The sequence below is a fragment of the Artibeus jamaicensis genome, unplaced genomic scaffold (genome assembly GCF_021234435.1).
Source record: "Artibeus jamaicensis isolate MK-2021 breed Jamaican fruit bat unplaced genomic scaffold, CSHL_Jam_final contig_233, whole genome shotgun sequence".
Classification (NCBI taxonomy): domain Eukaryota; kingdom Metazoa; phylum Chordata; class Mammalia; order Chiroptera; family Phyllostomidae; genus Artibeus; species Artibeus jamaicensis.
Window position 1 is genome coordinate 54761085 of NW_026521486.1, and position 12733 is coordinate 54773817.

Genomic DNA, 12733 nt, shown 5'->3' on the forward strand with positions numbered 1-12733 from the left:
AGGACACATGCCTGGGCTGCGGGCCAAGTCCTTAGTAGGGGTACATGAGTGGCAACTACACAGTGACGTTTCTTTCCCTCCCTCTCTCTCCCTTTTCCTCTGTCTAAAAATAAAGAAATATGTCCTGGCAGGGTAGCTCCATTGGTTAGAGCATCATCCTGATATGCCAAAATTGCAAGTTCAATCCTCAGTCAGGATATGTACAGGAGTCAGCCAATGAATATATAAATAAGGAAACAACAAATTGATGTTTCTCTCACTTTCTCCCTTCCTCTCTCTAAAAGTCAATAAATAAAAAATAAATAAAATATTTTTAAAAAGACTGAATATTCAAGAATGGGCCGGTAGAAAAGAGGAAAGGTGAACCTTGTTTTAAAAATTGTTATTTTGTTACTAATTTTAAAATCACAATGATGTATACATTCTTATTTCTAAGAGTGAAACAAAACAGATAAAATGAAAGGCACTTTTGATTGTTATTCCCAATTCTACTCTGTTTACACCATCTCCAGAAGTAACCAACTGTTCCTAGTTTGCTGTATATCCTTCTAAAGTTAAAAAAAGTAATTTTACATTCATACATATGTTCCTCAAAAAAAATATACTGGCACATTAGTGTTTTAAATTTTACTCTCCACTTTAAGAAAAGCCACTGAGACAAGAATACTCATAGCTTGGTGAAATGTCTCCTCTTCCTTGAATGACGCTTACTGGAAGCATTAGTCAGGACTCAAGTTTGCCAGTGACAGAAATCCAACTCAAAGTGCCTTAGGCAAAAGGAAAATGTATTGGCTCACATAATTGGGAAATTCAAGGTAAAGGGACATTGGGCATTCAGCAAGGACACAAAACATGTAATTGCGTACATCTAGGCCAGCAGTAGTGCAACTCCACCCAGAGAAGTGGGAGTAAAAACAGCAGTAGTACCAGGATATCCACGTACTGGGAATATACAATCACACGAAAGGAGGATGTGGTAACCATCTACCAAGAAGAGATTTTGCATATTCTAGCTAGTGTCCGACAGAACAAGTTTTTGGTTTGCTGAGTAAGGCTACCACATTATGCAGTTCTAGGTGGAACATTCCAGTGCAAATAGAATGGAGAAACCATGAATGAAACTCTAAGATTTTATATCTTGGCAGATAATGTTCTGTTCAAAGAGAAAACGTTTAAGGAAGAAAATGCCCAGATAGATTCAGGACCTAAACCCGTGTCATCAGGACACTGTCATTCTCCATCTTTTGGTTCTACTCTCTATGAATCATCATTCTCAGTCGAGGTCTCCCCTTGAGATGGGCAGGATGGTCAATAATTATGCCTACATTTTACCAGCATTGCAAGTTTTCTAATAGTTTCAACACAGGTCCCAGGATTGATTCTCATTGGTCATAAGCCCATCTCTGTACAAATCATGTGAACAAGGGGTAAAAATTAATATCCATTTCTCATTTTTTCATAGTGAAAATACTTTTCAGTGTTAGGTATAGTATTGCTTTGCTAAAGGAATCCTTTTTCAGACTCCCTTCAATCTATATGTGGCTTTATGGCTAAATTCTGGGTAATGGTATGTTAGCTGAAGTAATTGATGCAACTTACAATTCACAGCCCTAAAAGAAAGGACTTTGCCCTCTTTCTCCCCATCTTTTTCCCTTTCTATTGATTGAAATGAAGACTTGATGATGAGTTGCGTTGGACCCTGCGAACAAGGGCTACACTGAGACATGGTAAAGCAATGAGGTCTGAGGAGCCAGGATTCCTGATAACTTAGAGCTGCTGTACCACCCTGGACTGTTCATGCTCAGTCCACTGCAGAGAGAAATAATGATCTTAATTAAACTACAAACTGATACCTTAGATGCCCATTTTGGAACCCAGTTTATGCCTGAACTATGCAACTTAAGTACTGGGTAGAGTAGATAATTGACCCTCTCTATTTGATCATCCAAGTTATTTGTGCGGTTGAGAAGGCTTCCGCCTGCAGCTTCCACTTGCAATTTTGGATTCTCTGATAGGCGCAGATTTTCAATTCTTTGCTCATTATTTTTCTGTTTTTATTTCTAAAGTAGCTATTTCATAAAACTAACTTTTTTGTTGTTGAGATTTAATTCACATACCATAAAATTTGCTCTTTTAAAGTGAACAATTCAGTGATTTTTAGGTTATGCAACCATCACCACTATCTAATCCAGAACGTTTTATCACTCCAAAAAGAAACTCTGTACCCATCAGTGGACACTCCTCGTTCTCCCCTTCTATCAGCCCCTGGCAATCACTAATTTTTCTTTCACTATGGATTTGCCCACTGTGAACATTTCATGTAAATGGGATCATATGGTATGTGACATTTAGTGTCTGGCTTCTTTGACTTAACGTGTTTTCAAGGTTCATCCATGTTGTAACATATATCAGTACTTCATTCTTTTACCATTGAATACTATTTGATTGTATAGCTATACCACATTTTAAAATTCCATACATCAGTTAATGGATTTTGGGGTTGTTTACAACTTTTTAGCTGTTATGAATAATGCTGATACAAACATTTGTGTGCAAGTCTTTGTGTGAACATTATTTCAGCTCTCTTGGATATATACTTAAAAGTAGAAATGCTGGGTCATATGCTAACTGTATGTTTAATTTTGGGAGGAACTGCCCAACTAATTTATAAAGCAGTTTCACCATTTGGTGTAATCTAAATTTACATATGTTTGTAGTATTTAATTTTCTTGTCAGTTAAGCATTATTTGGCTTTGTATTTCATCCTGCATCTAGATAATAGTTAAGGGGATATTTTAGTCCTGGCTAGGTAGCTCAGTTGGTTGGAGCATCATCCCAATACACCAGGATTGTGGGTTCAGTCCCTCGTCAGGGCACATACAAGATTTAACTAATGAATGCATAACTAAGTGGAACAATTCGATGTCTCTCTTTCTCTTTCTTCCTCTCATTCTAAAATCAATCAATCAATAAATTTAAAAAGAGTTACTGCCTCTTTAAAATATATATATTTTAGCCCTGGCCAGTGTGGCTCAGTTGGTTGGAGCATCATTCTGTAAACTGGAAGGTCCAAGTCTGATCCCCAGTCAGGGCACACACCTAGGTTGCAGGTTTGGTCCCCCCAGTCAGGGTACTTACAATGGATGTTTCTTTCTCACATTTGTGTTTCTCTCCTTCTCTCCCTCCCTTCTCTCTTTAATATCAATAAGCATGTCCTCAGCTGAGGATTTTTTTTAAGAAAGAATATTTTAATATATATTCTGTGGTTGGACATTTTCCTATTCTGCTCTTACAATCACAGAACCAGCTCACATGGGTCCTATCCTATTTTTAACAAAACTCAGAACCAAAGTTTACATCACTTTATGAGTAAGGTGTGAACCCTTAACTACTCCCCACCATAGAACCAAAGGACTGGGACATGACAAGGACCTGAGTGCCAGAACCCTTTCAGAAGCAAAGAGTCCATTGCAGGAAGGTCTGGTGCAAAACTACTTAAAATCCCACCTTGAACCCTACCTAGATCAGAGAGAGAGATTTTTGAGCCTGCCTCTTGTCTTCCTGCCTGTAGACTCGCAAATAAAGCTTTTTCTTTTCTCAAAAGCTCATGTCTTAGTTTTGGCTTCTGTGAGCATCGGGCAGTGGGCCCTTGCTTGGTAACAATGTTATTCACTTGAACACATTGTACAAGTAAAATACACTGCCTTTAGATGTTTGGGAGTACATCTCTGTGCTCCAGTATGTGACCAAATTTGTGACATTCATATCTTCTTGAAAACAAATGGCATTTCTTTGCCCTATTTACCAGTTATTTATTATAATGTATAACTTGTGGACATAAAAAAGAACCATCTATATGCAAAAAAATGAAACTTGATCACCAACTTACATCATACACAAAAATAAATTCAAGGTGGATAAAAGACTTAAGTATAAGTTGACACCATAAAAGTCCTAGAGGAAAACACTGGCAGGAAAATCTCAGACATTCCATAAAGCAACATCTTCACTGATATGTTCCCTAAGGCGAGGGACATAAAGGAAAGAATAAACAAATGGGACCTCATCAAATTAAAAAGCTTCTGCATGGTTAAAGAAAACAGCATTAAAATGAAAGGAGAACCAACTATATAGAAAAATGTATTTGCCAGTGTTACCTCGGACAAGAGTTTGAGCTCCAAAATTATAAAGAACTCACACAACTCCACTACAGAAAGACAAAAAAAAAAAAAAATTAAAAATGGGCAAAAGACTTCCGGCTAAGGTGGAGGTGTAGATGGAAACACTGTGCCTCCTTGCACAACCAAATTTAAAGACAACAAAGTTTTAGTAACAAAAACACAACCAAAACACAGAAAGTTGAACTGTACAGAAGTTCGACAATGAACCACTCAGCCAGACAGGTAGGAAGGGTGGAGTCAGCGGCTGGCAGAGAGGGGTCCTGGCAGGAAAAATCGGTGGCTGCTGGACCGTCCCAGGCACGCAGGCAGTGGTTGGCAGATCCCAGGTGTGGGGTGGCAACAGGTGGACCCAGTGGGGGCGCAAGGTGGCTGGCTGACCGCGGTCACACATTCACACTCAGATAAACCAGGTGAAGGAGCGATCAGTGAGACAGACCGTGCAGGCTAGGGCCCCAGTGACAGGAATTAAATCCTAAAAGCACCAATTGGAAAAACTTTTGGGGTTGAGGTGCTGGGAGAAGCTCCTAGGCTCACAGAGAGTTTGTTGGAGAGACCCATAGGGTCCAGGAGGGTGCATAGGCCCACACACCCAGCAGCCGGCACCAGGGGAGCCCGGTTGGCTTGCAGGAAGCAGCAGAGGGGGCCGAAATCCAAGAGACAGTGGAACAAACACCATTACCCCTCTCTGACCCTTCCCCCACATACAGCATCACAACCTGCAACTGGGTCGCCCCACCCTGGTAAACACCTGAGGCTCCGCCCCTCATACCTAACAGGCAAGAACAGACCAAAACATTATGGCTCAAGCAGAAAAAGAGCTCAAAGCCCCAGAGCCAATATTTCTAAGCGACAAAGAGGTAGCCAACCTATCAGATGCATAGTTCAAAACACTGGTGATCAGGATGCTCACAGAACTGGTTGATTTTAGTCACAAATTAGAGGAACATATGAAGGCTAAACTGATTGACATGAAGGGAAATGCACAGGAAACCAATAGTAACGGAAAGGAAACTGAGACTCAAATCAAAGGAGTGGACCAGAAAGAGGAAAAAAATGACCAAACAGAAAAGGATGAAGAAACAAGAATTCAAAAAATGAGGAGAGGCTTGGGAACCTCTAGGACATCTTTAAATGCTCCAACATCTGAATTATAGGGGTACCAGAAGGGGAAGAGGAACAGCCACGAGTGGAACACTTATTTGAACAACTAATAAAGGAGAACTTCCCCAATCTGGCAAAGGAAATAGACTTCCAGGAAATCCAGGAAGCTCAGAGAATCCCAAAGAAGTTGGACCCAAGAAGGAACACACCAAGGCACATCATAATTACATTAGCCAAGATTAAAATGAAGGAGAGAATCCTAGAAGCAGCAAGAGATAAGAGAACAGTCACATACAAAGGAGGCCCATCAGACTGTCAGCGGATTTCTCAAAAGAGACCTTACAGGCAAGAAGGAGCTGGAGAGAAGTATTCCAAGTCATGAAATCCAAAGACCTACATCCAAGATTGCTCTATCCAGCAAAGCTTTCATTTAGAATGGAAGGACAGATAAAGTGCTTCTCAGATAAGGTCACATTCAAGGAGTTCATCATCACCAAGCCCTTATTATATGAAATGTTAAAGGGACTTATCTAAGAAAAAGAAGTTAAAGAAACATGAACAGTGAAAGAACAACAAGCTCACAGTTATTAACAACCACACCTAAAACGAAAGCAAACTAAAAGAACAGCTAGATCAGGAGTGGAAATATAGAAATGAAGATCTCAAGGAGGGTTAGCAACAGGGGAGTGGGAGGAGGAGATGGGGGGAGAAGGTACAGAAAATAAGTAGCATAGATGGTAGGTAGAAAATAGATAAGGGGGAGGGCAAGAATAGTAGGGGAAATATAGAATCTAAAGACTTGTGACACATGGACATAAACTAAAGGGGGGAATGGTGGGGGAGGGGGTATGCAGGGTGGAGGGGAATGAAGGGGGGGGAATGAGACAAGTGTAATGGCATAATTAATAAAAAGAAAAAAATGGTCAAAAGACTTGAACAGACACTTCTCCAAAGAGGACATACAGAGGGCCCAGAGACATATGAAAAGGTGCTCAGCACCACTAGCCATCACAGAGATGCAAATTAAAACCACAATGAGATACCACCTCACATGGGTCATAATGGCCATCATAAACAAATCAACAAACAAGTGTTGGAGAGGATGTGGAGAAAAGGAAACCCTAGTGTACTGTTGGTGGGAATGTAGACTGGTGCAGCGACTGTGGAAAACAGTATGGAATTTCCTTAGGAAACTAAAACTGGAACTGCCTTTTGACCCAGCAATTCCACTGCTGGGATTATACCCTAAGAGCCCTGAAACACCAATCCAAAGAACCTATGCACCTCAATGTTCATAGCAGCACAATTTACAACAGCTAAATGCTGGAAGCAACCTACATCCCCATCAGTAAATGAGTGGATCAAAAAACTATGGTACATTTACACAATGGAATTCTATGCAGCAGAAAGAAAGAAGGAGCTCCTACCCTTTGTGACAGCATGGATAGAACTGGAAAGCATTATGCTAAGTGAAATAAGCCAGGCAGTAAGGGACAAATACTGTATGATCTCACCTTTAGTATAACCAACTGGAATATAACCAACAAAAGAAAAAAGCAAACAAAATATAACCAGAGACATTGAAATTAAGAACAATCTAACAATAGCAAGAGGGGAGGCGGTGGCAGGGGACAGTGGAGAGAAGGGTTTTCAGGAACTACTGTAAAGGACACATGGACAAAACCAAGGGGGAGGGTGGAAGCAAGGGAGGGAGGTGGGTTTTGCTGGGGTGGAGGGGATTGGTGGGGAGAAAATACAGATAACTGTAATTGAATAATAATAAAGTAATAAAAAAGGACCATATAGTGTATAATAGATTCTTCATTAAAATTTTTGCATACTCAATAACATGTTTTGATAGTCAAACACTGAAATCTTTCATTGTATTTTACCTATCCCTGCTTTCTTCTCATTCTTCTCCTCTTTATAAGTTGTATTTTGCATCTAGTTGTTCAGGATCATTAACTTTTGTTAAGTTATTTTTATCATTATTGAGTGATCCTGTTTTTCTCCTTAATGATTTTGCTCTAAAATTTTATATTGTGGTAATAATACTTGACTTTCCTAAATTATACTGATGTGATAGATCTTAGATCTCCTAGTTATTTTTAATGTCTTTTTAACTGTCTTGTTGCCAGCAAATATCCCTGGCAACTTTTTCTACATGAGAGTTAATACATTTGCATTTAATGCTCTATTTGAGAGATATTTCTACTGCCCTCCATTTTAATGGGTGTTTGCTGTCTCCATTTAGTTATGCAGTTTCTATAGAGGACTTACAACTCATTTTTCTTTTAGCATGATTATAAAATTGTCTAAACCACATATTTTTTCCATGGCAGGATCAAACACTTAAAATAATAATCATAATATTTTTTCTGCAACTTCTTAGCTAAGCAACCTTTGAAGCTATTTCTGGAGGTGATTAAGGGCAGAGATATTTCTGCAACTGGTCACCCAGCCAACCTGGCTCCTTACCTGTCACATTACAGCCTGGAATACTGTGTTTAGACTCCTCAGGCAGGTTAACGTCTAGTTGTAGCCTCTCTGCCAGCAGCTTTGACAGGGAATACTCAGCCCTGTCTGGCAGGTGTTTTAACATTTTTCAGGTACTGGCGTTGTGAGCCACTCTTGAGGGCAGGATGGCCAAGACTGCTTCGCTCAGCCCCAACCAGGGAGCTTGTCTTCCCCTGAAACAAGGTGTTAACCTTAAAGCTCTTAAGCCGCTATCCCTTTTAATTCAAAGACATTTTACATTTCTTAGACTCTAAAATTGTTCATGTTTTTTGCATTGTTTAAAGATATTTTGATTTTTGTCTACTCAATTTTTACATTTCTGAGTGTATTGCATTTTTATGTCTAATCTGCTGGAATTTCCTTCTTATTACGCATCATTTAACTTTTATTCTCCTATTTAAAATCTTTTGTTGTCTGAATTTAATATTATGTTTATCTTTTTATTGTATTTATTGAAACTGTATTACATGTTAAACTTTGACTTAAAAAAAAATTAATTGATTGGGCCCTGGCTGGTGTAGCTCAGTGGATTGAGCACGGGCCTGCAAACCAGAATATTGCGGTTTGATTCCCAGTCAGGGCACATGCCTGGGTTGCAGGCCAGTTCCCAGCAGGGGACGCATGAAAGGCGACCATACATTGATATTTCTCTCCCTCTCTCCTTCCCTTGTCCTCTAAAGATAAATAAATAAAATCTTTAAAAAAAAAACCACTGAAATTAAAAAAAAAAGTATCAGTTGATTTCAGAGAGAAAGAAGGGAGAGAGAGAGAAACATTAATTTGCTGTTCCACTTATTTATGCATTCATTAGGTGATTCTTGTCTGTGGCCTGACTGGGGATCCAACCCACAACATTGGCATATTGGGATGATGCTCTAACCAACTGAGCTAACCAGCCAGGGCTAATCTTTGACTTTTATCTAATCTTTACATTATATTTTCCCTTTAATTTTAAAAATAACTTATCATTAAAAAAAGATTTTATTTATTTTTAGAGATAAGGGAAGGGAAAGAGAAAGAGGGAGAGAATCATCAATATATGAGAGACACATTGATTGGTTGCCTCTCGCACACCCCCAACTAGGGATCTGGCCTGCAACCCAGGCATGTGCCCTGACCAGGAATCACACTGGTGACCCTTGGCACTTAATCAACTAGGCCACACCAGCCAGGACTAATTTTATCATTTTAATTATCTTTCAATTTTACTTTCTTTCATCTTTATTTTTCAGGGTATTTGCTATTTTAATTTTTGACTCTTTGATTTACTTTATAAATTTTATACTTTCTTAATCTTTTAGCTGTTGGTGTTAAGCAATCTTTTATCTGTAATTAATTCTATTATTTATTGTTAAGCAGTAATTCTGGTTTTTAAATATTTCCCCAGCTTTATTGAGATACAACTGACACACAGCATTGTGTATGTTTAAGGAGTGTGGTGTGATGATGTGATACTTACCTATGATATGAAGGAAAGGTGAGTAAGGTTGAGTTTGCATCCTTTGACCACTGTCACCCTGTCTCCCCTGTCTTCTGGCAGCCACCATCCTACTCTCTGTTGTGAGTTTGGCTCTCTCAGACTCCACATAGAAATGAGATCATGTAGCATTTGTCTTTGTCTTATTTCACTTAGCATCATGCCCTGAAAAGTCCATCCATGTTGTCATAAATGGCAGGATTTCCTCCTTTTTAAAAAATCTTCACCAAAGACATGTTTTTCATTGCTTTTAGAGAGGGGGCGGGGAGAGAAACATCAATGTGAGAAAGAAATGTCGACTTGGCTGTCTTCTCGCAGGTGCCCCGACCAGGGATCAAACCCGCAACCTGGGTATGTGTCCTGACCGGAATCAAACCTGCTACCTTTCGGTCCATGGTACAATGCTCTAGCTAACTGAGCCACACTGTAGCTAGGGCTTCTTAACATTCCATGTTGTATATGTATGTGTATGTCTCTATGTTACTGAACAAGAGGTCCGAGGGAGGGGCAGTACAATATTTAGCCCACCTAGGGATGCCCAAAACTGCTATACAACAGGGGCCCCTCCCAAAAATAAAATACTAAAATCTACTGGGCCCTTCTGTCCGCCGCCAATTGGAAAGACATCTCTTAATGCCAGAGATTTGTGAAAAGGAAACAAAATGTTTATTTAATGCTATTCAGGCCTAATGCCACCACTAAAATATCAAAGTCCTTTAGGGTATACACCTTCACCCACACAGCGCTCCCTTCTCCCACTGTCCCAACTCCGGGTACTGTAAATCAGGAAAAGAGCACACGTCTGTATTGCAGGCTGCTGGCACCGTCAGCTGTGTCACTGTGCAGGATCTCGAGTTAATCCAAAGTACTGTGGTACCCTCTCATGGTCCACTGGCAAGAGTCCTTTGTACCCAGTTCCAGTCAAAGTCTCTCTTGCTTTTTCAGGCCACGTGGCCAAAGGAGGCATCCCAAAGCCACGTGGGCCTCTTCTACCAAAGCTGGAGTTCACACTCCACCAAAAGCATGTGGCTTTCTTCTTCACCTGGCTGCAGGGATCTCCATTCTGGCAGAGCTGCCTGGTTTTCCCTTTCACCTGGGCAGTTATCCCCTCATGTCCTGGAGCCCATCTTTTCCAAGCTCCCACACAGGATCTCTCACTCAGGAGCGCAGCCCCCTAGTTTCATCTTGAGTCCTCAAGCCCTTCTCACTCAGGAGTGCAGACCTTAGTTACATCCTCCTGAGTCCTCCAAACTTGGCCACTCCTATTTAACATATCTATGAAACCAGTTAAAGATTATAGATATGTTAAATAACCATTCCAGAGGTTAGCTGCAAAACTGTTGCTATGCAAAACAGCTCTCAATGGCCTGGCTCCATTCGTTTCTTCCCCCTGGGGAGGGGGGGTGAGGACATCTTACATGTCTCTCCAATATTCCTATACACTTTGAATTCTGGACACCATTCCAAATCTGTTTTTTGGGCCCCCCCCCCCCGGCTGCACCCTGTATCATCTAGATATTATATATTTAATATATCATGTATATTAAATATATATACTCTCACATTTTCTTTATCCTTTCATTCATTGATGGACACTTAGGTTGTTTCCATGTATTGGTCACTGTGAATAATGTGGCACTGAATGTGAGCATACATATATCTCTACAAGACAGAGATTTCATTTTCTTCAGGTATAAACCCAGGAGTGGTATTGTTAAATCATATGATAGTTTTATTTTTAATTTCTTGAGGAAGTTCCATACTGTTTTCTATAGTCGCTGTACCAATTTACATTCTCACCACCAATGTACAAGTGTTCCATTTTCTCCATATGTTCACTAATACTTGTTCTTGTCTTTCTGAGAATAGCCATTTTAAGAGTTGTAATGTGATACCTCATTGTGGTTTTGATTTGCATTTCCCTGTTGACTAGTGATATTAAACATCTTTTCATTTGTATATCCTTTTTGGAAGAATGTTTATTCGATCTTCTGCCCACTTTTAAATTGGATTTTTTCCTGCTACTTGGTTGTATGAATTCCTTATATGTTTTGGATATTAACCCCTTATTAGATATATAGCTTGCAAAGATTTTTCTCCCATTTTGTAGGTCGTGTTTTCATTTTGTTGATGGTTTCTTTTGCTGTGTAGAAGCTTTTTAGTTTGGTGTTCCAGTTTGTTTATTTTTGCTTTTGTTTCTTTTGGTGTCATATCCAAAACATTGTTGCCAAGACCAATGTCAAGGAAGCTTTTTCCTCATGTCTTTGTGTAGGAGCTTTAAGACTTCAATATAGGGTCTTAAATTTAAGTCTGTGATCCTTTTTAAGTTAATTTCTGTGACTGCTGTAAGATAGGGGTCCAATTTCATTCCTTTGAATATGAATATCTAGTTTTCCCAAGGCCATTTATTGAAGAGACTCCTTTCCATTGAGTATTTTTGGCTCCCTTGTCAAATACTAGTTAACCATATATGTGCGATTTATTTCTGGATTCTCAGTGCCATCCTATTGGTCTATGTGCCTATTTTTATGCCAGTAGTATATTGTTTTGATTACTTTATAGCAGTGGTTCTGATTTTCTTGCTCCACAATATACCTGAGAGGTAGAAAACATTCCCTTGAGTGACAGTAGCCCCTTATGTCTGAGGGAACTCTGTATTTCATTACACTCTTAACAATTTATGCCAGGGCAGCAGGCATAAGTCAGCATTGTTCCAGGGAAACTGGGACATATGGCACCACAATTACAGCAGTGGTTTTCAAATAGGGGAAAGGGCTTAATCTCTGAAAGAGTGTATGTCAGAATAGCCAGAGCAATAAGTATCAGTTAGGCCTAAGTAGAAAAACAAAAATAATAGCAGCTATTTTAAGAGAGAGGATTTCACACAAAGAATTGTGAACCAGTGATTGAGATGACTGAAAGACAAGAAGGACTGAAGTTTTGTGGAAGTAGGACTGCAGGAAGCAACTGCCACTCATGCAGCTGGGAAAGAAAAGATGTGGGGATTATTTGAGTCATGCCGCTCTAAGACGAGACCCCCCCCCCTTCTCCCAAGGGGCTAGAACGTGGATCCCTGAGCGTGGGGCACTGGCTGAATGCTGCTGGTGCCACAGGAGCTCAGAGGTATCTCTGCAGAGCTGGGAGTCAGGCCTGTAGGGAAGAGGTGCCTGCTGGTGGGTGGTGGTATCTCTGAAGGGGCATAATGTTTGGAGAGTAGAAACGACCTGCGACTTGCAGTCAAGTGTTGCTGCTAACAAGTGTTGATGACAGAATGAAGAACGACTGCTATAGGGACCCTGACAGGAACAGACAGCAAACAGGAGGACTAGGTCCCTTACCTCTTTAGTGTCCTAGTTCCTCTGTACAGCCAGTTAGACGACCCTGACGGGAAGAGCTGACATAAGAGAAATATGATTTTCAGAGTCCCAGGCACAGCAGCCTAAAAGAGAGCAAAGAA

At 40.1% G+C, this 12733-nt stretch overlaps 1 long non-coding RNA gene across 3 annotated transcripts in view; it reads right to left on the reverse strand.

Annotated features, from left to right (window-relative positions):
* LOC128626870 (uncharacterized) overlaps positions 1–12733 on the reverse strand; it is a 47788-nt gene that overhangs the window by 18942 nt on the left and 16113 nt on the right. For 2 of the 3 annotated variants that reach the window (XR_008390962.1, XR_008390963.1), the window contains exon 2: positions 12615–12715. This is a non-coding gene — a long non-coding RNA (uncharacterized LOC128626870). Of the gene's footprint in view, positions 1–10657; positions 11872–12614; positions 12716–12733 lie in introns of those variants that run through there. The other variant, XR_008390961.1, reaches the window with a different exon arrangement.